Source organism: Pseudopodoces humilis, chromosome 1 (assembly GCF_049639895.1).
Source record: "Pseudopodoces humilis isolate 2021_Gansu_Grassland_sample_001 chromosome 1, ASM4963989v1, whole genome shotgun sequence".
Classification (NCBI taxonomy): domain Eukaryota; kingdom Metazoa; phylum Chordata; class Aves; order Passeriformes; family Paridae; genus Pseudopodoces; species Pseudopodoces humilis.
In genome coordinates, this window is record NC_142200.1 from 28,819,890 (window position 1) to 28,845,566 (window position 25,677).

The window sequence follows — 25,677 nt, forward strand, 5'->3', positions numbered from 1 at the left end:
CCAGGGCAGCAGGAAAGCATATTCTTAGTGCTGTTATGTTCATTGATGTGTGCTGTTTGTTCTCTGTCTACTGTTGTTCCCCTGGCTTGTTGGGACATGTTTCACATCAGACTGCAAGTTGCTATGAGCAAAGTGTGTGTGTATACTTGGCCTTACCTACAGAACCCTGAATTGGGGCTTAATTGCTTTTATTATAAGTAATGCATAATAAAATTAGTCACATAACCCAAGAGAACAAATAGCACTAGGCAGTGTCTAAACAACTTGCTGATGGTAATTAGACCAACAATTCAGCAAGTATTCAGTATGAGATATTTGACAAAAATAAAAACATTTAATGCATCGCTATCTATATGCAAAGCTGTCCATAAACAGAACTCTGCGTCATGTGCAAAGGCATTACTTCCAATTCCTTAGAACTTTTCTAGCTGTTAGCAGTTCTAAATGAAAGTTCTCTATTCCACTTATAACCTAAATTGTACCTTTTCTTCCCCCTAATATTTCAATCTGAATATTTCAACCATTTATGAAAATGAGGTTGGGAGAAAAAAACCCCTGCTCTTTGGTCTCATATGAAAATATTTTAATAACATTCAGGGTTTTACAATTTGAAAGGAAATATCATGCATTTAAAGACCTGCTCTTTGGTCTCATATGAAAATATTTTAATAACATTCAGGGTTTTACAATTTGAAAGGAAATATCATGCATTTTATCTTGACCAATAACACAAATCAAAGAGTTCTGCTAGGAAATATTTAGAGAAATTTTGATAAAACCTGTGTGCACTGTGAATATTCTTGGAATGCGTTTGTTCAATATATATTATTGTTATAGAATTTAACCAGGGAAAACGAGTCATGAATCTTTTGGCTGTTGACAAAGGTATAGACCCCTTGCCAATTATCAAAAGCTAGGAGGATCCAAAGCATGTTGTTAGTGGTGGTATGTTAGTGATTTGTATGTCAGGGATGAGCAAACTGCTCACTGAAGGGGGTTTGGATTAGCTGACCTTTAACGGTCCCATCTAACCCAAACAATTCTATGATTCTATGGGTACAGGGTATGTTAAGATCCAGCTAACCCACAGTCTTATAATACAAAACTAATTATATTTCATTTTTTGTTTTTCATAAAAGTTATTTTGTATTCACAAGCTTATTGAAAAATGTAGGGAAATCTATTTGTCTTAAGAGAAAGGTAGTCAAGCTCCAACCTGATGGAGCTAGCATAGTGGGTAATCTGAAAGTACACAACAATTATGAAAAAAAAAATCAATATACTTGTCCTCTGGTCTTATGTTCAAAATTGAAGGCATTTCAAGTCCCCAGAAGAGCTCTGCTATTTCTGTAGTAAAAATAGCAACAGTTAATGGATTTTATAAATTGTTGTTTATGAACTTTAATATCTTGTTTCTTGTAGCTCCTTCCCAATCAAATCTATGACTAAAACCAATCACATCTGCCAACATCTCATCATACCTGACTCCTTCAGCAGCACACAACGCTCAGAAGGCTGAATATAGAGACTGGGGCTGCACCTTCTGCAGTAAATGAAATGTAAGCAACACCGTGGTTTACATCCAAATCACTGAACCCTTTTTTCCCATCCTCTATACCTTTCTGTACCTGAACAGGGAGGTTTTGGCATGGATAGGGTCTTAAACGTTAACAATTTAACACATTAAATGACACTAGGTAGTCCATAAGCCTGAGTATGAGCCATGCTAATCGTGCTGATAATAGAGGCAGCCTCATACTCTAAATTCAGTTCTCTCCTGTGCACATCTTCACTCCTAATATTTATCATCAGTATGATAAAGTTGCCACAGAAACTGACTTTATTCCTGATGGTAGTTGAGTTTGAATGCAAGAAGTCTGCATGCTTTAGACTGGACTTGGAAAAGAAAAACACAAGGGCAGTATATACATAGCAGGACAAAGTATACATATATTTAAATATATATATATTAAATTTTTTTACCTTTGTGTTATTTGCACCAAGATTTCACTTGCTTTGGAAAAATAAAGGTCCTGATTCTGATCTTACTGAACATGCAGGTTTGTGCATTGCAATGACATAAAACATCAAGGTTATAATTTCTAAAGTTTATATAAGACCATTTCTAGACATGTTAGTGAAAACGGTAGGGGTATGGTAAAAGTAAAATCACAGTCTCAAGAAGAATGGCAGAATATACACAGATAAATCTGAATTCTGTACTACTTTCTAAATGATGAATGAAAGGTCATCAGAGTTCTAGAGAACAGGTTTTTAGAGATAATTTAATTCATGAAAAATATGATGAACCATCCAGGTTACATGGTCTGTCATTCTGGAGAGAAAAGACAGTGGAGATGCTTTGGGTTTATGTTTGCTTGCTGTAAAATTTACTGCTCAAAGATTGAGAAAGACACAATGAGTCTATGGTCAAGCTGGATTAAGAACTGGATCAAGATCAAACAGTACCTTAGAGGGACTTCTGGTGAAATTTCAAAGTCTTTGTAAATACATCTCCAGCAATAATTCTATCAATCTTCTATAATCTGCTTTTTTTTTTTTTCTGCCATTGCTTCATGGTGTTTGGAGGACTGAATAGAGGTATTATAATTGGACTAAATGCTAGCAAAACAGATACAAAACAAAAATGACACAGGGTTCTCCAGGGAAGACAGGCCACAGGAAAAGCAGCATATTATCTTTATTTCTTAACTTAGTAATCCTTGATCAACACATTCTATTGAAGGCAGTGAGGCTTTCCACTTTTTATTGCATTTGTTTAATTTAAGACAGATTCTTCCTTTTTAAAAATAATTTTTATGAGTCACTGTAGACTTTGAAGTTCAAGTATTGTCTGCCAAAGAGTCAGAATGCAAAGGCTCAGATACATGTCTCCATAAAACTAATTTTCTATCTTAAGCTCTGATATTTATAGGGAAAAAATCAGGATGTTTTCAGAACTTCTACTTCTCCTATGGGACCAACTACAGAAGAACTGAGAAACTCAGCAGTGATTCCCTTGGACACTGTGAGCACTCAAAAAGATAGATCATGATTGAGCACAAATCCATTGTGTCAACAGCAAGACTTCCTTTTTTTTAGGGCTTTTTCAGCTGGATTTTCTTATACTTCTAGGAAGTTCTGAAGATCAGAAAAAATAATAACTCTGTACGCAAAGGATTTTTGGCTTAAAAAAGATTCTAGCGAATTTAAAATGTTTTATGCTGTTAATATTAGCATCAAATTATATATAATATGATGAACTTCCCACATAATACTCAGTGCTAAGATAGAAAAGATCCTGTGTTATTGGGCAGGTCTATTATTATCATAAAAAAGCACATGTAATGAAATATAGCATTGTGAACACCACAATTTATTTGCCTTGATTTATAATAAGACTGAAGCATATGCTCACTAGGACAAGGCTTGAATGATTTGCTGATTGGCACTTCAGTAATTTTGAGGAAAAACAGCCTGTTTTTTCTTTTTCAAATTCAAGAACTGTGGTATGAAAATCGATTTATTTTCCTTTAGCTAAAAGGAAGAGAAACCAGGTAGGAGTTAGTACCCTCCTAGTCCATATAAACCATGAATGAAAATTCAAGCTTAATTTACACTACAAAATTCATTCTAAAACATGCAAAAAACCTCTGTGAATATCCTGTTCTCCCTTGTTTTCCTCTCCTTTTTCCTCCAAAAAAAAAAAATCCTCTGAAGTTTGTGATGATTTGGCAAAGGCTTTAAGTTCCCCATCTGGTTCAGCCTTTTCTTCCTATCTCAGAGCAGAACTGCTAAGGTAACTTTTGGTGCCAGACTAATGCTCCCCGAGGGTGCTCTGACAGTGCATGTGTGACTAAATGACACATCTCACACTGTTCATTTCAAATTGTGAGAACTAAAGGGATTTAATAACGTTTATTGCCTAGCTAGAGTCCTCCTCTTCTGTTTGCTCCTTCTCTCTAGCCTTCTTTTCAACCCATAAACCTATGCAGAACTGATGTATTGAACAATATTGCTGAGGAGTACATCCATTGTTTTAGCAAAGGAGGTGCTATTTTTCAAAGCACTCATCCAGAAATTTGGCTGATCACAATAGCAATCTAGGTCCCTTAGGGTATTTCCCTTTTCTTCTAGATAAGACAAGACACTGGAGAATATGTAATTAAAAAAGAAAAAAAAGAAAAAAAGAAGAAAATCCAACCAATATCAAGAACAAAAAAAAAAACAAAAAACAACCCTCCAAACCCTACATATGGCAAAGTAAAGCAAATAGGCATTGGAATATTTTGCTTTTGTGACTCATTATGTTCCTGAATAGGGTATGACAAGTATGCTGAAGAGAACAATTGGATGCTTGACTAGCTCTGGATGTCCTGAATTGCAGTCTTAGTTCAATTCAGGAGTGTACCTCTGAGATTAATCTTCTGCTCATCCTCACTTACCAGCTAAGATTCACACAGGGACCAGGCTCTGAATACCCACACGAAATTTCTTTCAGATAAAACCAAACTTGGAGTGGGGCCCTAAAACATTCTCCTCCAAAGCCTAAAGTACGTGGTTCACAGCGTGTGAAGCTGCCAAGTAAACTTCCCCTGAAGTCCATCTGGTGTCAGTGTCAGACCTTAGCACACGCTCATTCGCTCTCCAAATGTAGCTCTGCACCGACTGGCACCGCGAGCGCTGCCTCTGCGGCCACATCAGGATACAGTTCGTGCCCACAGTCGTGAAATCTATTTGTGCAAATAAGAAAGAATTTTGCCTACAACCATTCTGGGAAATCAGGCTCAGTGAGTGTTCTTTCTGAGGCACGGTTACTCTGCAAATGCTGCAGGTCAGTATTTTCAAAGCATATGCCAGAAAGACTATAGATGAAATCAATAAAGGCAGAAACTCAGAATGTTTAATACCTTTAGATTTAAAGACCAATTTTTATTTGTAAATAAAGACATGTCTAGCAAAAAATACTGTTCTGAGATATTAAAAATCTGCCACAATTTTCATTGTTGTTCTTATATTAGCATACTTACACCTACCTATAGTTTCAGATTGATGAACCATCAATCCATTTGATTAAAAAGACCATTTTTAGATCCATTTTCACAGTGCTTCTATATGCCTATAGAGGGAAGATCACAGCAAATTACTAAAAGGCCTGATCAAAGTCTCCAGAAGCAGTAAAATTTTAGTTTATTGCCAACATGTATGAACCCAGACATGATGAACCCCAATAACAACATTTGGGTCAAGCATATATGTATGAACATGTGAAAATGATCAGAGAAGGCTGGATAAATTACTCTATGAAAGCATCAGTGTCACATTATAAAAATAAAGTAGCTTGGCAGAAGTAAGTATTTCTGCATTCAGAAGAAACTGGAATACGTACATGTGAGTTGCTTAAAAAGCTCAGGTCATAATATTTGTGTTGTATTACAGACATTTTTTGTGAACATGAAAACATAGTTGTGCTGTGTTTCTTAAAAAATATATATGAGAAGCAGATAAAAAAATGGAGTCTATGTTTTCACTGTCTTTGGGGACCACACAGGTAAGACCTGAAAAAAGTTAGTAACAGGAAAAGTTTTGTAAAAGCCTCTTGCTCCTTGTGAAGAACAGAAACAGAAGATAGTAAAGTAGAGCAGCACATCAATGTGCACAGCTGGTTAGGAAGAATTTTTGACTCAGGAAAATGTGTGAGGAAAAAATGTTGCTCTGCTGCAGTTTTCTCAGAGATGTAAAGCCCTAGATTTTTAAGCAAATATTTATAGAGCAAGCAGACAGTATGCTGTAGAAATGAACTTGTGTTTATAGGAGGTAGAAGAGGGAAGAATGTAATAGGTCTTTTTCAATCCAAATATGCTGTTCTTTTCCTTGCTGAAATTAATTTTGTAAAATAGGTCCACAGATACAGATCGCTGTTTCAGAGCCAAAGTTGCAAAATCCAACAGTATAGTGTCAACTAGAGCCAGGGGGTAGTTTACAAGAGAAAAAATATAGTTTAATGTGCCTGGTTTCTCAGCTCTTTTTTAGAAGGGTACGCTGAGTTTTTTTCAGAAAAGCTCTAAAATATGAAGAAAGATCAGAACACTGAAGTACACTTTTAAGGATTCTTTAATTATCTTTTTTCAGGCATTTAAAACTCCTGACAAAGGATACTCTGAGGACAGTAAAGTCCCACATTAATATATTTTTCTGACAACTACTGTAGGCTGAAGCCAGAGATTAAGTTAAACTAACCTATGTTAATATCTTTGGAATATTGTTCCCTTTTCCCTCAGTGATGCCATAGTAGACCAATGGTCAATGTAAAGATTAAAACAGGGCTATTATCCAGACTTTTGTGGTTTCAATATTAGGTTGGAACACAGTTTCAGTGGCAAACACTACTGGATACAATAGTGCTTTTATCAAGATGAAGAAGGGGACTCCAAAGATTGCAAGAGTCCCCAAAGGTGTTCAAAGAAGAAAAAAACTTTGTATTTTCAGACATATCATATTTATCTTTTTGATTGCACTCTAAGGTTCATTAAGTGTTGTCAGGCTCCACATTTAGCCCAAGAGTCCACAAAGTCAGTTATAAAGAGAGCAGTCAGGCCTTAGGCACCAGAAAGCAGATCAATTCTGTATCCTGCACCGTGCCAGCTGCCTTTGTTCTTCCTCTCTCACTTTATTAGGGCTTTGTTTACATGGAAGTATGCTACAGGGAGTGTATCATTTTCTTAAAATTATATTTAATGGAGTAAAGTTATTAAGTGGCTTTTTGGTGAAGATGGCTTGGACTGAAATTCATATATATTGACCGATCAGGATTAGGGGTTCCAAAAAAAAATGGGTGACACACTGTGAAATGCTCCAAGATGACTTGAAGCATTAATTAGGAATTCACACTAAAGTCAGCTTTCCCTGATAATGAAAAGCATCAGTCTATGTCTATGGAGATTTATTTTATTTTTTTTGCAGCCTTTTTCTCACAACATCTTGTTGTTTTTAGGTTAAATGCTTGTACTACAATATTTTAAGTTTATAATGGCATTCTGGAAGGAGAGCTGTCAGAAAAGCTAAGGCCACTTGCTTGTCCAACGACAATAAGTTTTGTTGAAAAGCTTTTTAGTACTATGTGGAAAACATAAATGGTATCTCTTCTGGTAATACCATAATTATGTGTCCCACAAATAGTACTTGGTCCTTCAAGGCTCCAGCATGGTAAATCCTGGTGATGCATTTCCTTTTAAAACATGTCAACAGTCCAAAGCAAAATAAAAAAAAAAAACCACCATTTTATCAGACATTTAATTAGAAATAAATATGAGATTTCAGAGACTACCAGAATATTGACCTATAAATATCCATTTAATTGTAATCATAGAAAAATAGAAATTCTTTTTACTACACATCAGTGATTAGTAAAGTTAACAGTCAGTGAAATAATATTTCAGGTGATGTTTCAATTGGCCATGGCATCATTACCACTGGAGATATTTAAAACACGTGTAGATGTGGCACTTAGGGACATGGTTTATTGCTGGACATGGCAGTGCTGTGTTAATGGCTGGACTCAGTGGTCTTGAGGTTCTTTCTCAGCCTAATGATTCTATGATTCCACTGCCATAATGGCTTTGTAAAGGCAACCATCACAAATGCTCCCTTCTGGAATTTCACTCTGATCAGAGTCCACAGTTGGGACTACTTGGCTTGGGTAAAAAAAAAACCAAATCAACAAAAAAACCTCAAACATTTTTCTCTTAGGATTTGTTCCTAATGGAACAATTTTTGCAAGGGCAGTTGTGAGCCAGGAGAGGGACACAGCAGCCCTGCTGATGGGGTGCAGAGGCACCTTGGAGCTCCCTGATCAAACGGTGCACAGCTGAAGAAGCAGCATCAGAGGCTTTGCAGATGGAGTACTAGAGATCATGACACTGCCACAGGAGCATTGCCAGAGCTGATTCAATGTAGGTCCTCTCCAGTGACCTCCACAAGGCTTTTCTACCCTGCTAAGGAAAAAAAAACTACTCTTCATTCATATCAAATTAGACGGATTCTTTTCATTTCTAATTCTAAGCATTTTCTATGTTCATGGCTTAAAACTGGTCACCTACCACCAGCATATTAATAAAAACTGATTAATTATATCAATCTAGCTGCTGGCTTGTTTGTGAGGTTGGTTATTTACAAGATAGGAAATTAAACTTTGCATAGTGAGTAAAATCAGATTGTTACTATTCCAGTCATTAATTTTATTTCACTTGAAATTTTCATACTGCCAAACATATATTCCAGTTTGCAATTAGTTTAACAGCTTTTGTTTATTCCTTCATATCACGTTTCCTCTTAAATTAAGAAAAAATGTTTAGGTTTCCTAATCAGAATAATTTCATGATAGAATTATGATTACAATGCTGATAATGCTTTCCAAGGGAGTGTTTAATTATTTGGGGTAGATTGAACCAAGTGTTCTGGAAGAAAAAGAGAACAGAGAATATAATATCACTTACTTGATATTTTGGCATCGTTACTCACTCACTTATTCTGACCTGGATTCTCAAACAGCCTTCTGCAGGTGCAAAACATGCCTCAAACAGGCTGTATTCCATATGCAAGAAGATAGATATTCTATATGCAAGGGAAATTTAACTGGATAACCAGTCCCACACACAAGCCCATGTCCTACTGGAAGTAGGCTTCCTACTATCCTGCAGTATCTCACACCTAATCACATCAGTCTAAATCTACTTAGAAAATTACTTAGCTTCTCCCATTGCCTATGAAAGCATGGTAAAAGGAAGCTATAAATGTCCCTTATCTCAGTAGCTTGGCCACATAATATGCACTTCCCATTTAACTGCCCACATTGTTTTCCACTTGAATATGAGCTACAACTCTATCACATTAAGAGGCAATCCAGGTTTTGTACAGCTATCATGCAAAAGCAAAATATTAAGGATATTTAATGAAGCCCCATCCTCAAAACATAATGGAAATTGCACAGATTAAAAAACATTAAGTGAAAAATTGACAAATATTTCAGGCTGTACAATATTAAAATTAATCCAGCTGAGCAGAATAAATTTGGTTAGGAGCTGGATTATTATTGTTTAATGCCAGAATAGCAGATCCTGATGGAGACTCCTATTTTTATATACTGTATTTATTTTTCATTCAGTCATTTTTGTCTGATTTACAAATCTAATGTTAGACAAACTACTAAAAATTGAATAGTTCAGGCATGTAATTTGGAAAACTGAGCCAAGAGACTTCTGGATGGAGAGCTTGTCACTTAAGACAAGTGGGGGTTTTTGTCATTTGGCTAAATCAGTTCAAGACAATGTAAGTATCACCAGCTGGGAAGAAGAATAATAAAAATAACAATAACAGTATCAATAATAAATTTTTTACAACCTTCAGAGAGCGCATTTGAGTATGCACTGATATGTATTGGTACTCAAATACACAAATGAAACCTGTGGAACTAAATATTCATATGGGGTCATCCTAAAACTTGCAAACGCATGGAGAAGCCTCCACTGAAGGAGTTCAACTTCTTCTGAAAGACAGTAAAAAACTCCAGCCAAGTTTTGTAAGGGCTGAGTGAAACAGTCACAGTAATTGAATCTTTCTCCAGCAAAAAACCCAAGATGTCTTGAAACCCAGTATTACTGCATCAGGCCATATGTGCTGGATCATTAAAGGCAGTTAAAGTAAACAGATAAGTAGGAAATCCAGTCTGGCTTTAAGAATCTGGAGCGCAATCATCTACTTCCACAAACTTAGTGAAGTGACCCAGAGCTCAGCAATTGGAACAATGAAAAATGTTCATGCATTTTACTCATAAATTGTCTTTCACTGAATGCTTGAGACTTGCAAATAAAATGCTTTGCTTGTAGTTTTGACTTTGGGAGAAGGAGTATTCTTAATGCATAATAAAAACATATTTTTAGATCTATTCTTTAGGAAACTTAATACATTAACAAGGAAATAGCAGCCAGTTCTGAAACAAATAGGGCAGTATAGACCTGCAATACCAAAACCCATGGTAAAAGTACTGACTGAGGTGAAAACTGAACCCTTGCTGGTCTGGATCTAAAATTCTATGGGGATCAGGTATAACCTGAGTTTGTTACTTCTGAATATCCAGCCAGCTTGAACCTGACTCAACTGGGAACATCCAGCATTGCCAGGAGAGGAAGGAGGTTCTCCCCTCGTCCCCTGACAGCCAGAGGCTCTGTTAGGCTTAAGTGCTGATCCTGCAGGAAAAGGCATCTTTGGAGAGCTGAGGTTCACAACAGCCTTCACAGGCTGATCCCAGGCCACAGAACCATGGAGATCAACCTTAAAACCTGATGTTAACAGCTTGGTGGAAAAAAAGACAATAGTTAAAAAAAAAAAAAGGTTCATTTATTTTAAAAATTTGAAGCCTCTTTTTGGTGAAACAAATTCTCTTCATTTTGGGTCCCATCCTCTTTCTCACACACCTTTGGAAAGAATAACATCATTTTCTTCTCTTCAGCCACTAAAAAAGTCCTGAGAACCTGGGATATTGCTCTTATTACAAGTCATACCTGCAGTGACAGCCCATAAAGATCTTTTACCAAATGAGTAAGCAGTCTTATATTTTATTACATCATTGGGTATGCTATTAATGAAAATCAAGCAATATCAGTATCCTGTTTTTCAGTGATTCTTTTAAAACAGATATTAAGAAAAGAATGTATTTTGTGTTAATGTATAGAAAAGAATGTATAATACATTAATTAACAGAAGAAGCACAACTTTCACTTGGTTTAAGGTACATTCAGTCAGCCAACATATCAGGTTATTGAAATCCAGAATGCACACTCTTGTTCAAATGGTCTGCTGAAACCAGAACAAAACATCTAAGTCTGAGCCAAAATTAAACATTCTCAGAAAAAAACAGGAACAAAGGTAGTTATCTGTAAGGCAGATGTTATATATTGGAATTTTTAACTCATTGTAATTTATTTTGCCTGGAAGCAAGCAAGCCTGCCATTTTCATACCGTTCTTTGGGGTTTTTTTACCCAGTTTTACACCACTGGGTAGTATTTACTGATGAAATGCATTCAGAAGAGCTTTCTGTGTAATTGCACTTTCAGTGAAGCAGTCAAATCCTCTTCAGCACTTGCTTGCTCTCACACCCACATATTCTTATTCGTATGCAGTGTCTTATCTCTTGCTGTCTGGCCTGTGAATTATGTGTCTGCCTTTATGTTTTCTGCCAGTGTTTGCTCATCACTGGTTGGTCATTTTTCACCTCCTGAGTTACACAGTCATCACTTGTTACCACTTGTACTTCCATGATAGAAAATGAAACGTATGTCCCTTCAATATTTAACCCTGTTTGTGCTAAAAGAGGCTGAGGACTACTCTAATCACAACATGTGGGGGTTTTTTTCTTGATTAATCAAGATCAATCTAAAGCTGAAAAACCAGGTAAGGTTTCTGTAGTGTATTGTTAGTAAAATTATCAGAGTAAGCAATAGTCTTGGCCTCTATGTGTGAAATACTGGGCCATAACAAATCACTGTGGGGTTTACTCTGCTCTTCTGGTGCACAGCAGGTTGAGAGGGGGAGAGACAAATTAAATGGAGATGCACACAAGTGTGTGCGAATTAGAGAAGACTGCAGGGCAGCAAATGGCTTCCTGAAAGCAGCAAGAAGCACTTAACCAGAGGGACCATGTGAGCAGCAGGAATGATTTGCTCCCTTAGCTGGGAGATGTGGCAGCATCTGCCCCAGTGCTGCCATTAGGTCACCATAAACACCCCCCATTCTCTGCCATGCAGCACTGAGAATCAGATACTGGTGCAGTGACTGTCTCCCTGGTATTGCTGCCAAAAATACTTCAAGGACATGTATGAATGGAGGAAAAAAACCCAGCAGTTTGCTTTTCAGACTGAATTACCAGCACAAGAATGCATGCATTTTGATGAAAATTCTGTTCACATAGAAAAGTGTTCAAGAAATTGAAACACCTATGGGATTTCCAGTAGTATATCCCTAGGAGGCTTCCTTTATTTCTTGTGACTTTCACTAATAAATTAATTGCTGACAAGTTTATCACACATTGTGTGCACAGATGTTCAATTGTTTTTGGCTGTGAATTCCCTTAATGCACTTTGTTCTGACAATACCAGAAAAGTCTCTAGGCATGCCAGAAATAGTAACATTCATGCAAATTCCTTGGCCCCAGATGAAAGTCAACAGTAAAAAATACAGTTCACCATTTGCTAGTAAAACATCAGTATTGCTTACAAAGGAAAAAACAGACTTAAATAGGTACTTATTTATGAAATAAGTAGCTGATTCATGGAACCATATGTGCCAGAAACCTTGCCATGATATGTTTCCCATCCTGTTTGGGTTTTTTTTACTGGAAATGGATTGAGAGAAATGAGTGCATTGTCCAGACTCTTTGGAAGCAGTTACCACGAAGAGATTGATCACATGAGGACAATCCTATCTCCATCTGGGAAATGGGTTCCATGGGTTCCATGCCCACGGCAGGAGGGCTGGAACCAGATGAACTTTCAGGTCCCTTCCAGCCTGAAGCACTGTATGACTGTATGGATTGAGAGTCTGACAGCCCACTTTGCACAGCAAACCCCTGTGGTCAGACACAGGTGGGGCTCCAGCTTCAGAGTCATGAGGCTGTCTTGACCTGAGCCCAGGGCCCAGCCACACCCCTCCAGGGGACAGCTCTGGGGGGAAAGAAATCCCCCCTTGCCCAGTCAGGGCAGCCTGTTAACATGGGTGATGCTGAGCTGATCAGAGACACAATTACATGATCAACCACCACGACAAAACTTCCCACTCCTCAGAGAGCTACAGGTTTAGGGAGGTACATGCAGGAAATCATGGATCCTTATTTCCAGCAGACCCTCAAGGAAAAACAGCACCTGAGGCAATGTCAGAGGAATGCCATATAGGAAAAGTTCTGAAGTTCCTCCAGTTAAAGATTAAAAAAGCAGAAAAAAAGAAGTTGAAAATTGCTATTCTAGATATTGGAGCTAAATCACAAGTCACTTGGCAACTTGTTTCTCAGGAGGTCTCTGGGAACAAACAGTGAATTTGCTGCCAGGAAGAATAAAGGGTAACATATTCACAACTATGGTTAGCATTCCTGAAAGGCTGCACAGCCAGCCATGGTCTACAACCCCTGTGTGTTCAGGGCTGAAACTGCCCTTTCTTTCCTGAGAGATAGAATTAGGGTGGAGAATGTTCAGGCAAAGACTGTCTGGTCTGAATTAAAGACCAACATTGTAGAAATGAACATGCAAAAATTCATTGTTATTTTCTGTCGTGTGCAGCAGTTAAGAATTCATCCCCAACCTTGTGAGCCTGAAAATGTGCTGGAGGCCCAATTGAATAAAACAACTGCTGTAAAGCATGGAACAGCACCTTGTACTGCTTTAGAATGCAGCTGTGGAGCTGAACAGTGCTGCTGGTGGCACTCTCTTCTACAGAACCAAAACAAAGGGCTGTGAGACAACCTGTGGACAAAACACCTTGGGTTTTGTGCAAGAGACCTGTGCTGCCAACACTCTTCTGACCAGGGACTTGCAGAAGCGTGCCCTAAATAAGGCTTGCTCCTTGCAAGCAGACCCATCTGAAACTGTACGAATCACGGGGTTTACAGAGCAAAAGTCTAGACAAATCTAGGAATTTTAATACAGTTTGAAAGGCTCAGAGGGGACACATACTTGCTTTTTCTCCCACTCAGATCCTGGAAGCATCTTCCATAGTCACAGTAAAAAGCCTTAGTTTTTCACCTTCCAGCTCACTGGAGTGCAGACAGGCCATTTTTAGCACATTTTGTTACAAAAAAAAAAAAAAAATATGTGACATTCTGGTCAAATTTGACATCTATGTCAAATACTTCTCAACAACAAACTAAAATTTTATAAATTCTTGTCACATGACACATGAATTTTCCTGAGGGCTGAAAGATTTTTAGGACATATCTTTTTCATGAGTACTCCATTGCCAAATATCACCTACTGTTATCTGCAGTTTAAGAGGATGTGATTGAGTTCCACTGCCCTTGAAGAAAAAAAAAAGCTGTTTTTCTCTAGCTCTGGAGACCAAAACCACTGAAACAACATGGTTCCCTAACACAAGAGCCAATTTCTGTAATGAACATCTTGAAAACAAATCCCAAACCTTTCATCACCTTGAATACATTCTAGAGTAGGCAAACCTATTTTATCTCACACTTGTTATGTTGACTTCAGAAATATCATGGGTTCAAAAAGTGGAACAGCTGGACAAGTAAAAAAAAATAAGATAAAAAGGAAAAGGAAATCACAGCAAAGAAAGCTGATGGAATGTTCAGTTGTGGAGGGATCTGGAGAAATATGAAAACAAGCTCTTCCCTACCCCAATTGGCTCATTCCTGGTGCTTGGGTTTATGTACCAGTCATGACTTTTCCAGCTTTGCAAGGGATGCTAACACAGAGAGCCCCTGCCTTCCCCTCCACTCTCTGGCAAGGGGGACAGTCACTGCAGGGAGAAGGTAGCACAGTCCAGGAGGCAGCGAGGCCTGGGAAACCCTCATCTCCATAGGGATGCCTCTCCCAGCTGGCTTCCCTCTCAAGGTCCCACCGCTCATCATTTCCCACTGCTGCTGTACGACTCTCAAGTGCTTTGATGTGTGAAGCTAGCAAAGTATCACCTTCAGGAGGTGAGCAAGGGGAAGAAGTTATTCCACATGCATAAGGTGCAATTCCAGGCGAAGCTCTTTGTACTGCTGAGTAAACAGTCTGGCTTATCCTGTGCAATTGCTTCCTATTGACCTGGGAGATAAGGACTGGGGCAGTCCATTGGGACAGTGACCCAAAGTCTTTTCCAATGCATAACAGATAAGACAAAATTGAAACCAAAAGAGATTACATTTAATTTCCTGGATGCAGCCAGAAGCTGTGATCCAGTGTGAAACACTGTGTGTGTGCATGCACATCCACGTCCTCTGTGCTACAGAGAGTGGTCAGTGTCTAGTGTTGCCAGTAATTGTTGTTTTGCCTTTCAGGACAAAAGCTCCAGAAAGGAGAAGGCACTGAAGCATGATTTTAGTCTGGGGATGCAATTACATACTTCCACCTTTTTTTTTTTTTTTTTTTTTACCCCCTTTTGATTCAGTGTCTTTCTAGCAAGTTTTAGAAGTGCTAATACTTATTCCAAATCAACAGCATGCAGCTGTGGACTTGCACATCTGAAAAGTGAAAGAAGCCTTTGTTCCTGAGCCACCTGTAACCAAAATGCAAAATGTAATTGTGAAAAATGAATGTGAAAACTCTGCTAAACCAGACCTTTATTACTCCCTTTCGTTATGCAAGTTATAAGGTTGAAATCAGAGATTTACAAGGTTATTTTTCAGTAATTAGACAGATCCTTTCTCACACAAGCACAACATATTCTTAACAAATTATTACTGCAAATGCTGTATGTATACTCTTCTCCTTTCCTCTTTCAATGTTTTTCATTCAAATTATCTTTTAGAATTTCCTTTATTTTAAAAAAAAGTACTTCAGAAGTATAAATACTCTAAAATAACATGAAACTACCTTTCATGTTTCAACTTTAATCTTTCAACTGCTCTCAAAAACACCAAAAAAAAATAAATCTCACACAACATATAATTAAAATATGATGTTACTATTTAAGAACACAAACAGGAAAGTACCCCTGTCAGATGAAAATCTCTTGAGCTATTATAACTTTCTCTGATTCAGCAGACATAAAATACTGTAGCATAAAACTAATTTCATGCTGACAGATAAATCAGCGTGTCATGTTCACATTACTACATACTCTTAAGTAAATGTTCACTTGAAAAAAAGTATATGCTACATTATTTTTTAAAAAGCATGTAGAAATGCATGTATATACATTACGTGGCACTTAATGTAATTACAACTGACCTGAATTCTGCATGAAAATCTGGATTCACCTAACTTTCAAAAGTCTGAAGGAATAATTTCAGCCCACAAATATCAGTCCCATGGTGAAAAACTCAAAGGACAATGTTACATCAGGGATTCAGTTGACCCATCATGTATTTCCACTTCATTATAATATTTTTCTTCATTTGCAGTAAACATCTAAAGCAGAGAAATGTATTTCCAAACAAAGAGATGAAGTAATTTTATACATCTTTAGCAGCTATCTTTTTTTTAAATGCATTGGTAAAGATGACATTTTAGCTTAAGATTGTTTTCACTAATCATTAACAAACATCATCCTACTTAAGATGTTATTTAATAAATGCATACTTTAGAGTTTTCTAAGGAATATTTATTAGAAAATGTATTTAAAACAATGCTTTTTTATAAAATGTATTATATGTACATCAATGAATCCAAGACAGCTTCAGTTTTCTTTGTGTTTTTTTTGTATATTTTTCCTATTAGTCCTCTTTTATTTCTGAATATATTAAAGCAATCTCTTGAGGTATTGTTTATAAATTTTAGAACAGCTTGTATTTTCTTATATCCTTTTAGGTAAGAGCTTGTTTTCCTTACTCTTTTCATATTCCATGGAGATTTTGAAAAAATTCAAGTTTGTCTAATTGTCCATTTAAAATTTTCACTTGACTTGTGTTCAGCGTTATTACCTGTATCAAGTTTTCGTATACTTTCGTGCCATGCAGATAAACCACAGTAATTCTGGAAAGCTTCTAGTTGTATCAGCACCACTAGCACATATTGAAATCCCATTTGCCACAACAGTGATCATTACTAGTTTGTCCTGTTCCAGTGAAAATTCCCAGGGAGAGTCCAAAGTGCGCGGCAAAGGGCCACTAAAGTCTTGTTTTGGAACTTGTTTGCAGGTTGCCATCACCTGGAGATACAATCCAGCCATCAGAACACTTCACAGCACTCTGCAGTGTTCTCAGCCTGGCCAGCAGCAGCCTGGGGTGGGTCAGGAGAGCCACACGTTGTGCAACCTCACTGCAGGGGAAGGGACAGCGTGTCCCACCTACCCCGTCCCCAGCTGACAGCATGGAGAAGTCACAACATGTGAACTAGAATGAGCTCCCTTCCTGGATGTGTGACACATGAGATGTTCTACAGACACCAGAACAATCTGTACCAGAATGCTTTAACTTAAATTGCTTAGCTGGACTTTAACTCTACACTTGAGTTTCACAGCAGAATGCACTTAGGTTACAGAGTCAGTGTGGGAGAGCCAGGCTACCTTCCTTCCACTGTATTCTGCTCATTATCCGCTCTGCTGGGTATTGTGGCATTGCAATTTCATTTCTGCAATGATTCAGCTCTTATACTGGGAGTTTGCATCTTCTTATATAGTTCTTCTTCCCCCTGCAGTTTTTCATGAGCTTCATTCGAATTCCACTGAATGAGAACACTACCCACAGGAAGCCACATTACTATTTTTTAATAATAACATTTCTCAGCAATGGTTTTGGCTGCCTTTATAAGAGAAACAAAAGAGAAAATGTGTAGCCATTCAATCTATTGTAAGGAAAACCAACAAATAGAGACCGCTGCTCACAGGTACCTACTACTCTGGATGTCTCCTCTGATCACTGAAGCCAAGATTGTTTTTTTTACATTATATGTATTTTCTTTTTCTCTAAATAAATATGTACTGTGCTGAGTCTGAGTTTCCTTAATTTCACAGGTTAACCATCTATCCTACAGTACAACCATTTGTATTTACATAATGAGCTTTAGTACTATTGTCCATATTATGATTACAACTATACCTATCAGAGACTTCTAATTTTCATTCTTTACTTTAGTAAATATTGATTATCTGTAACTACTTTTAATATATAGATATGCATTGGGAACTTATGCATTTTGCATAAGCAACTGATTAACAGAAAGCCTTGTAATATACAGAAGACTCAGAGAATTATGTAGTATAATAATCAGAATGTGAAATTTGGGATTATGTGCACAGTGAGAAAAACACTGAAATCAAAACAATACATATTTTTAAAATATTACCTTGAAACATTAACAGGTAGCTATCTTAGTTGGTTAAATTGGGTGCATTAGAGTATTTTATAGTTTCTGCAAACGAGATGTTCTGTGTAAGTACACTTTTAGCCTTAGAGAAACAACAGCCTGAGGTTGCATTTGACTCCCTGGGATAATAGATGACTTAAACATTCTCCTTCACTACCTTTAATGGTTGAATTGGATAGCTTCCTGTCTGACATAAAGAAACCTTCTTTCCCCATGGATCTCTTCTTTCATAAAGGTCAGCACAGCGTCTGTTTTGCCTTTGTCACTTAAAAAAAAAAAAAAAGTCAGTAAATGTACCAGTATATTTGCTAACCCTTGATTTCCTAAGGTTTTTTCCCCTTTTTTAATGAACTAAAAAAAATTAAAGAGAACAAATGAGAGAAAGCTATTCTCATTGAAAGTGTTTGCTTTACGGTATTGTAATATTCATATTCCAGCAATCTTCAAAAAAACCCACCCATATGGGTATTTTGCAAGTATTTCTTCCCTTGTCAGACAAAAAGTTATTTTTACCTAACAATTAAGGCACTTGCTAAGATGCTTCTCACAGGTATTTCTTCCCATGCAACTATTTTTTCATACAATTGCTAAGATTAAAAAGAAGATAATTTACTCTTAAGAGCTGTTCTCAGTGAAATAAACTGGCTGAAGAAAATTTTGAGTGCACTTCCAATTGCTGGGCATGAGTTATTTTAAATGCATTTTGGTTCTATACAGTCTTCCAGTTGTTTGCATTAACTGTCAACCATAAGTTGACTACAAATTTTAGCCACACATTACTTGGTGTATGGGTTTACTAGTAATGCATTTATAAGAATTAGTCATAATTCACACAGCATGCAAATCTAACAAGACTGAATATATTCTTGCTCGGTGTAATTTGAGGGGACACTGCAAGGCAGATGCAAATGTCAATATTACTCTCTACATGTAAATATGCCCTTTGTTCGCATAATCCTCATGGGTATCATGTTTCAGCATTTGTCTGTTTTCAGCAGAGCAAAGGGCAAAGTGGTGGAGAGATCAGCAGTAACGTACATCATGAGAGGCAGTCGAACAACTTTTGGCCTTGGCAAAACCAAAGTCACCAAATTCAGTTTCTGGTTAAGATGAGGTCAGCTTTACACATGTCAAGTGACATTTGTAGGAGTCAAACAAAGAAGATAATGCCCAGTGCTTCACCCTTCTCCCAGAACACCCACTACAGCACATGGAAGACACACTAACAGCTCCATCCTGGGGTGTGATGCAGCAGGTGTTTGTACATGACACACATTCACAGCCCTCTACAAGTAAATGAAAACCATACTCCACAATCCAGAACATATCCCCTGCCCTAAGACAAAATGCTTCATTTGCTCTTTTAACCAGCTATTAATGCCCCTCAGCTCTGGTGATCGTGTCCATCAGGCCAGGATCAGGCCAACAAGACTGGACATACACAGCAGATCCCAGTGGTGAAGCAGTTGTGTGAGGGACCTCATCCATGTCTGTAGGGAGGGGTGTCAAAGGGATGGAGCCAGGCTCTTCTCAGTGGTGCCAAGCAATAGGACAAGAAGCAATGGGCAGAAACCCACACACAGGAAGTTCCACTGAATGTGAGGAAGAACTTGCCTGCTATGTGGGTGACCAACCACTGGAACACCTTACCCAGAGAGATTGTGGAGTGTCCCTCACTGGAGATATTCCAAAAACCATCTGGACACAATCCTTGTCATGTGCTCTGGGTTGTCCCTGCTTCACCAGCAAAGTGGGACCCGATGACCAACTGTGGTCCCTTCTAACGTGACCCATCCTGTGATTCTGTAATTGAGGGGTTTTGGCTCTTTTTCACACACATTACTGTCAAATCCTGAAGAACAGTGGGTTTTGCATTGTAAAATCAAGTGATGCAATAAACAATAGTTTTCCCTGCAAAAATTAGACTGTTCTTGCTTGAAATTGTTCCTTTTAAAACCTTTCCTTTATATTTTGTTCATTTATAAGTTTTCCACAGTTTCATTTTCTTTATGCACATACATGCTTTCCTGCTTGCAGACGTCTGTCTCAGATTTTGGACACTTGTTGGCTCAGAAACCTTCCTGGAAAGGCATTTTCACAGACACACCTCAGTGTACAGCCTAGCTCAGATAGCTCCACGTTTCCAGCACAGGACTCATTTTAACCTTCATGTGTTCAACCAAACCAGCAGTTCCAGCTGACCTCCTTAAGGGACAATTACCTGTCAAAGGAAGTTTTTTAGCAAGAGTATCATTTTTAGTATCACCGACTCTTACTTCAGATCTATTAACTTTTATTGCAGTTAATTTCAAAGCTTCAGGTTGTTCTGAGATCCATTATCACCCACTATCTGACTTTATAGGTCTGGGAATTTTCCATGTAGCACATGTATTCCTAGAAGGATTCTAATTAGAGGCTTTGTTGTTTTGTTAGCGTATAAGTCAGTAGGAAGTACCTCTTTGAACACGCAACTCAATGACACAAAAGTATTCTTACTTTCTATTGTGCTGCCAGGTGCTGCACATTTTAATTCCGGTTTCACCCCCCAGTTTGCCTGCTGCATTTATTGCCTCAGCTAAGCCAAATAATAAACTCCAGATGCAGATAAGGGACAGCAGCCTTTGCAGATTATCCCAAGAGCAATGAGGCACTCGTGTCTTTGCACAGCCACAGCAGAGTTTCTTTGGGCTGCGGGTAATTCCTCAGCACGGGGCAGCAGCAGCAGCTCCGTGGGTGAAGCACTGCCCTGGCCCCAAGGCGATGGCAGCGCCTCCGGGAGAGTTTAGGATGGGTTTATTCACCGGGTTCACTGCTGACGTGTTAAAGACAGTTCTGGCTCCCTCTCGTGGAGCATGAGCCATAGGCAAGGCTTTGCCATGCACTGGTTACGTGCCTGCCCTAAAGTTTATAGACTAATAAAATAAACTCTTTCATTAAACAGATGAATGCACTCTCGCACTCTGATTTCTGAAAAAAAAAGAAAAATAAAAAATTAGTTCCTGTATCTTCACCATCTTATCTTCACCATCTTCCTACTCTAAACCACCACACTCTCCTACATAATGCTTCAATTCTTCATGAGACTTCAGCAAAGATCCAGTGGGGTCCTTTCCTTCCTCAGCACTTCCCCTGCTCTGCCTATCTGATATTCACCTTCCACCTCTAGCTCCTGCACGCACCACACCCGAAGGTGGAAGATGCTCTTGCCAGAGCTCTCCCTCAGCACACAGCATCACACAGAACCAATACCAGAGATAATACTTACATTTCATTCTTGTGGTTGTTTTCTGAGATGTTTCAATTTTTATTTTACAGCGTCTCTTTCATATAGTGAAATAAAAAGTGACACTACAATGTGGTAAGAATTGTTAATGTCAGATACAGAAGTAATGAATATTTTCCTTTTCTCCCTTTGTGTTTCAATTCAGCTCTCCATGGATCTATAAAATATGAAGATGACATCATCTTACTAAATGGTCATGTTTATTTGATGGTCCTTTATTACCTTCATTAAGCAGAAGAAAATGAAAAGTGAAACAAGAACCAGGGGGAGAAAAAGGCATTACTTAGACTTAAATCTTTACAAGAGGATCCCACATTGTGCATGACTGGTGAGAAAATACCTTGCTGCTTCACTTCAACATGAAGTTTTCTATGTGATTTTTATATGAGGTATTAATTGGTATGGCATATCAGAATAACCAACATTTTTTAAGCCCAGAATTCCACCATGTGCCATATTCATCACTGCACTCGAAGTACAGACCACCACAGAAGAAGTCATTTTTTTGTACAAAAACTTCTACAGAAGCAAGTTGTGCAGCCTCATAGACACAAAAAGGAAAGTGATGGCATCACAGGCATAACAGGGTTGTTCTGCAGCACTTAAAATGCCACTCATTAGTCTTACTCTTCATTAATAAACTAAAGCAAGTTTTATATGATGTGGGGTTTTTTTGTCTATAAATGGTAATAAATATTGTAACTTATAAGTTAAAAAAAAATAAATCTATTAGACTGTCAATAAGAGAGGTATGACCTTACACAGAAGCATGCCCTGGAAGAGGGTTACTTGCATTTTCCCCAGCCTCTGCAGGACAACACTGAACTGGTGAAATGTTTCCAGCATTCCAGTAAAATGTTGTTTTTCCCTTCATGACAGCAAAAAGAACAAATACAACAGCTGCTTCCTAAGAAGATGCAGCCAAAATAAGTAAAATGGTGCTCCTGGAGAAAGAGTGGGCACATCCTACACCTCCCATATTGTAGTATTCTAGTCTTGAAAATGTCTATATGATCCCAATCCAATCCATAGCAAGCTATTTGATTATCCTAGGTTGAACTGTTTGGTTAGCCTAATCCTTCTTACTCTGTAAGCACTCATGACAGCAATAAAGTAATTAATAATAACAATGCTAAGTAGTGTTCCTTGAGAGAATGCAATAATTTTGATTTGAAACTTCTGTATTAGTGAAAGCTGACAGACAACAAACATCTTTGGAAAATTCCTGCTCCTCATAAATTGAGGCTGTTATGCTGGTTATATTTTTTCTCTTACATTTGTTATGTGTTTTATTTTCACTTTTAATTCTTAGAAAAACAAGTTACCCTTGTAAAGAATCTAGTTAGCAATAACTCAAATCCCTGAAAGCCCAAATGATGCTCAGTCAATAAGAACTCATTTCATTATGGTTCTTGTGACTGGTCTTTGCAATATTTTCTTTCAGTATTTTGAGGCAGCTCACAGTCAGCAAACTCACATCTACAAGGAACTTACCCTCTTACTCAGATGAACTGGAAGAATTAAGTGGCAAATACTGATTCTGCTAGAGTTTCTGGTTCTCAGCCAGCCAAAGCTCTCAGCAAAGATGACTTGCATGGAATTATATTTTTTCTTACAAAAATATTTTTAGAATGTGACATGAGAAAATTAAAAAAAGAAAGACAAAACAAAATTAAAACCTAAGTCTGCCTCCTTATTCCACCCTCAAATAAAAACACAAATTACATAATAGAAATTTTTCCATGCATAACAAGAAAATTGCAAGAGGCTTACAGGAATGTCAAAAACAATGCATGTGTCTTGCTGAAACCTCCAAAATTCTGATAAAATCACAACTTTTGGCTTCTGACCATTATTACAGGCCAAAACAATATTTTGTCTGTAAGTAATCAAATTATGTAATAATTGCTTGTCACTAAGCAACCATTGATTTTAAGATGAGTTATCAGTTCTTGGGGGCAAAGCATAAGCTAAACATAACCAGCAGTTACTTGTTAATTCTTTAAATGGTCATTAAAATCAAAGAAATTATATTTTCTCTCCCCAGAAAACTACACTTTTTAACTCTCAACTTTAAAGAATCAGCAAATACATTAGTGTGGCTTTGCTAAATTTCTTCTTGATTTAATTATGTAGAAGATATAAAAGTGTTTGTATCAAAAAACAAAAAGAAGAAAAGTGAGTATGAGAGACAGACTTTCGTGTATTGAAAATCTTTGGTACAGCTCAGGACTGAAAAGTACTATTGGCCATTTTATTTTATCTCCTACACCTCCTAGAAACATTATTTTCATATTGTTACCATCCTTTTTTTTTTTTTTTTTTTTATTCTAATCTTTATCTCCGGTACAATTCCAACTAAAGGCTAAAACACAGAAATATGTTGGGGTTTTTTTCCCTTGGTTAGAAGCCATCTTCAAGGATATAGCCTGAGGTTATTTGCTAACTAATTGCACAGATAAAACACCCATTAGTTTATCTAGCTCTTTCCCATTGCAGTCAGTATCTAGATTTACCCATGAGTAAATCCTATTCTCCCTCTTTGGTAGGCAATAATCAGCCAGTTCAAAACTTCCTTTTGCACCAAAGGATCTCTGCTCTCTTGATGTCAACTGTATGCATCAGTCCTTGTCAACTTCTATTTTTCTTGAGTATGCTTGAGTCATTTTCTTCCAGATCTGTATTTCACCAGCACCTTAACAGTAATGTTTCCTTTCTTCAGAGGAAGTGTCTTTACTGCTGATCTGCCAGTTCTCTATGCCTAGAAATGAGAAAGTGATCTGGCATGTTTATTCCTCAAAATAAGTCCTTAAAATTCCTTAAAATACAAGCTGGTAAGGGAATAAAAACAAACAGTCCTTCTACAAAACACTTCAGACATCTGTACCAGTGAAAGAAATGCAGGAACATGAATGGAAGCCCCTAAATGTAGGAAATACTAAGTGTGGCTGCCTGGGCCAGTTAATATAACTGAGAATGGACTGGGTAATTGATGTAGGCTGAATATGTGGCAGAAAGAAATATCCTGTTATCTTGTGCCAGGAGAACACATCCTTGGCAGAGGGTAGTGGGAAGTGTTATGTTGAAGGTGATCTGGTAAAGGTGAGGAGAGCCAGAATTCTGTCAGAAGAGTTATACCTGTAGTTGTCCAAAAAGTCTGTGTCCTAGTGTTGGGGAAGGAAAGCAAAATCTGGTAATAATTTCAGGGAGAAGACAGTTTGGCAGAGGAAGTAATGAAAGCAGAGAGAGAAGACTTCCAATGGTCAGCAGTGCTACCAGGAGAATCCTGTGCATACACAGGTAGGTCAGGTAGCAGAACCAGCATATGGCATATGCCAGCTTAGCATTTCTAGGGAAAAAAAAAGAAAAAAAAGAAAAGAAAAGAAGAAGAGGAGCAAGGGACACCAATATAGGACACTTCAAAGGAACTGATTCTATTTCACTGGCAGAAAAGAACTACATCTCCAAAAAAATTAAGCAATTGAATCTTAATAATAATAATAATTTTAAAAAAAGAAAAAAAAAGAAAAAAAAGATGAAACTTAAAAAGAGATCACTTGTGGGTTGTGGGTCATCAGTTATCTGAACTCAAGAAGTATACAACAGGAAATAAATGAGTGGCAAAAATATTTTTGAAGCATGAAGGACAGAGTGAGGCTGTCCAAAGTAGAGGCAGATCTGTCAGGCAAAGGTCATAAAGGAGAAAAGAAAATATGCTGTCCACATATACTGTCATGGGACAAGCACAGAGAGATGGCAGAGAAAAGGTCAGTGTTTATCCATTGTCTGCTTTACACTCACACTCACAACTGTATTTTGCTTTCTACTGGCTCACTGCTACCAGGTGCAGATCTTTCACATCTTCCTATTGAAATGCTTATTTTCCTTCTCCTACTCCCAGAACTACCATAGTGATTGAGGTTTTTTGCAGTATTTATCCTCCAGCATGCACTGTACCCCTCACAGCTCCAAGGCACACTCTCCATTGCATAGGCAATACATGGGTTAGCAGGGGACACAAAACACACCCTTCCAAAATAGGGTGACAAGTTTTGTCACCCTTCTGTGACAAGTTTGTTTGAAATCTGAATTCTAGGTCATGCACCCAGCTAGTTCTACATTGCCTTGGCTGTATTTCTCTTACTGTACAAGCCTGTCATAAATAACAGTATCAAAAGCCCTAAAAACACCAAGGCAGATTAAATTCATGGCTTCCTCTCTGTTCAAATGACATGTTATCCTAACAAAGAAAGAAATCTTATTGGCTCAACACAACTTGTTGATTATAATTCATCTCATTTTGTTCTTTCAAGTACTTTTATGTATTTAGAACTTTTATTCCAGAATTTATCTGGAAATTGGAGATAGTTGATTGGTCTGCA